The following is a 3,855-nucleotide window of genomic DNA, read 5'->3' as shown; positions in this document are numbered from 1 at the left end:
TCTACTATTTAATAATTAATAAAATTTAAAATATATTTTATACGAATATTAATTATTAGAGAAATTTTTTTAAAAAAAAAATATACGACAATTGATGATTTATTTGAGACAATACTTTAATCTGTAATGTGGAAGCTGAAATATCATCAAATTATGACTTTCTCGCTCATTTGAAAAAATTTCAAGAGAAATCATTAGATAAGCGAGTAAAAGATAGTGAGGCATCCATAGTTAAAAAGATTTAAAAAATTATTTTATTTCATGAATACTACTTCTTGATAATTATTTTTTAATTTAATATTAAGTTGATATTTTTTAATTGAATACAAAGTATTTTTTTTTTAAATTGAGTGATTGTGAAGTGTATTTAGTTGACATTTTTTATAACATAATATTAATATTAGGTCTACGAATGCAGATGCTTCAAAATATATTTTATATTTTATATAAATTTAATAAATTAATAGTTTTAATAATTATAAATTTTTGATCTAGCATATATATTAATTATTAGAGGGTTGGCTGTTATGCCTAAAATTGTAGATAGTTTTTTTTGATGATTTATAATATAAATTTTTTTGAAGAAATGATCGAATTCTCATCACAAAAAGTATCACAACAATGGTAAAAAAAGTAATTAAGTGAGAAATTCTAATAGTCGTGGATCAAGAATGTAGCAAGAAACAAGATATACGGAACAACCGCAAACTAAACTATAAGTCCACTAAAAACCCAAAACTAGACAGAGCCTACCAACCGTTAACCAAACAGACCTTCTTCGGTCAATGACCGACCAGGACCATAACTACCTGACCAACTAAGCCACAGAGACAGTATGTCGAGATGAGAATCGAACAAGTCATCCCCGCATAAGCCTACAGGCGTAAGAACAGACCGAGCAGAATCTCACTGAGATAAGACTTAAATGTGCCAAAAGACAGAATCTGACAAGAAAGTACAATATTACCCAGACTAGACGCTGAAAAAACTGTAGAAGACAAAGACAAAGAGAACATATGTCAGAATCGGTCAACCCGGTCTCCTACCAACCATAGGCTACATCGAACCCTCAGTTATAAAAGATACAAGCACAAAATAGATAAGGGTTAATTTTTTTTTCTTAACTCCTACACTATTTCACTTCTTTTTTCTTTCTCTTACTTATATTAATTTGTCAGTGGAAGAGGTATGCCAGAATCATCTTCCGGCACCCTTATAACGGTGTTTTCGTGTGACCCTTTCAGGTGTTGGTGGAGCATATCCCCCAACCCGGGTTCAAGTCATCATGCACACGAAATTGTTATTTTATAGGAACATATACGTTTTTTTATAAGTATTCATCCATGTGGAAATTAAAGTTAGTGCGTGAGATGCGAGACAAAATAATTATTCCCAAATTTTGAGTTATTGAGAAAGTAAAATAAAGAATGAACGGTTTATTTTCTAAAGATATTTTCTAAGAGTGTTCCTCTACCGATATTATGTTCATTTTTAATTAGTGGATAATTCTGATTTTTTTATCAGTGGATGTAGATATAATTGTCAAACTATGAGAGATTTTTATATAGACTCATTATATCACGTCATCCGCGGACTAACTTATCATATTATGACACGTCATTAAAATAGTGACACTATCGAAATTCTATTTATTGTTATTTTACACTTTTAAATAATAATATTACGATAGTGCCATTATTTTAATCACGTGTCATAATATGATAAGTTTAGTCAATAGATAACGTAGTGGATTGAGTTTATCTAAAAATTTATCATCAAATTACATTTCACATTATTTATTTAGTATGTCTTATAATATGTCTTATAAAAGATTTGATATTTGCATTTGACTTTCATTAGACTTCCCTCTTCGGGAGCTTGCGTCCCGGTTTTTATAAATAAAATATCTAATACGTGTTTTTTTATTGAGCATATCAATCTAGTAACAATAAGTAGTATCAAAGTCCAATTAGTTTTAAATTTAAATCCTGAAATTAAAATCATGGATATGAAAAAAATATTATTTAAAAGAATGCACGTTGTTTGGTACAAGATGAGCTCATGTAATTTTATTGGAAAGAAAATTATTTAATGCAATTGCTACGCCATATTATTCGTGCAACAAAATAATTAGCGTTAGTCATGTGAAATTTTTAATAATTAAAAAAAAACAACAATTAAAAAAAGTTCTTATCTCAAATGCTCATTAGTTTATTGTAAATATGACATGACACAATTGTATAGATAAACACTCTTAAAATAATTATACGTTTAATTTTTTTTTAGGAAGAAACTAATAATAATTACTAATAATTTGATATTAGAATATTGATAGTAATTATTCCTTGTAATAAATGATGCGTCTGAAATACTGTATGGTTAAGCAATAGTGGAGCCCATGGACTTTAAATGCAACTACTTACTCTCCCTGGCTCCGATATTGTGGGGCTGGCCTTTGATTTGGAAGCAGATGTGGGCTCTTGCTGCAGCTTCACGTGCAATCCACGTGATGCTACTTTTCAATCCCCATCATCTATTATTTGCCAACAAATTAATTTTACCCCTCCAAACATATAGAAAACAATCTTAATTTATTATTTTAGATAAAACTAATTGAATTTTTTTATTATTTTTAGGTCGGTTTAACCCTAATTTGATGATAATTTTAATAATTAAAGATATAAACTGATAAAATATTTGACAAGATGAAGTTAAAGGCGCAAAATGAAGTTTTATTATATAATTTGCAGAATTAATTTATCAGAGGCTCTACTGATAATTATAGTACATAATCTAAGTCTTTTTTATTAAAACAAAATACCAATTATTTATAAGATCCAAAAGCAATAATGCCATATTTTTTTTGATAAAATAATAATGCCATATTGAGTTTTGACATTTTATTTTTCTTCACTTGAGGCTTATGGTGTATGATTAGTGTTTCAAGAAAGTAGATATCAAATGGGCCAGCTCTTGCTTTTGGTTAGCCAATAGAGCTTTACTTCAAATGTTGACTTACTTGATAGCAAGGGCTTACATTAAATTCCAATTAAGCATATATACTCTGTTATATACTCCCTCCGTCCCACTCTAATTGACAAAATATGGAGTTTTTGGTGTCCCATTCTAATTGACAAAACTAACATAACTATAATTTTTTCCTTTAACTTACCATCTTTACCCTCATTTAAATTTAAACTTTTTATGGAAAAATGGTGAATATTTAATGAGAATTTGACTAATATACTAATAGCATTAATTAGCTCCATTATCAATAGAGGAGTATATAAGTAACTATTTATGTCATTTATTAGTTTATATTGGTTATTGTAATTTAGTTATTTTGTCAATTAGAGTGGGACGGAGGGAGTATATGAATAGATATTTTATAGTTTGATCTATGTCAAGTTGAGAGTATTTTTTTCTTTCTAAAATTATAAATTAAGCTTTGATTGATTTTTTACGCAACGTTTATAGAGCAAATTGAACCTTGTTGAAAGAAGAAAGAAACAAGGATTGTTATTTTTAACAAGACAACATATAGTTTTTTTTTTTCGAATAGAGTGAAAATCTCATTAATGAGGATAAAATCCAATAACAGATACACTAAAACATTCAGCACAGCTCTAAAGGAGATAAATATAGAAATTACAGATGAAAAATCACAATCAAAGACATAAACTGTAATTTTGCTGCCGAGTTAAACAATTGAGAGATGTAGAGAGTCAGTCTTTTTTGTGGTCCTAAATTAGGAGGAATTCCACGAAACATAAAAATACCTATGTTCATCGATATTCAACTGAGACTAAGATATAGAATCTTGATATTTTCAAGAATCTGATGAAGGCGATGACT

The sequence above is a fragment of the Mercurialis annua genome, linkage group LG6, assembly GCF_937616625.2.
Source record: "Mercurialis annua linkage group LG6, ddMerAnnu1.2, whole genome shotgun sequence".
NCBI classification, from domain to species: Eukaryota; Viridiplantae; Streptophyta; class Magnoliopsida; order Malpighiales; family Euphorbiaceae; genus Mercurialis; species Mercurialis annua.
Note: the sequence above shows the minus strand (reverse complement) of the source record.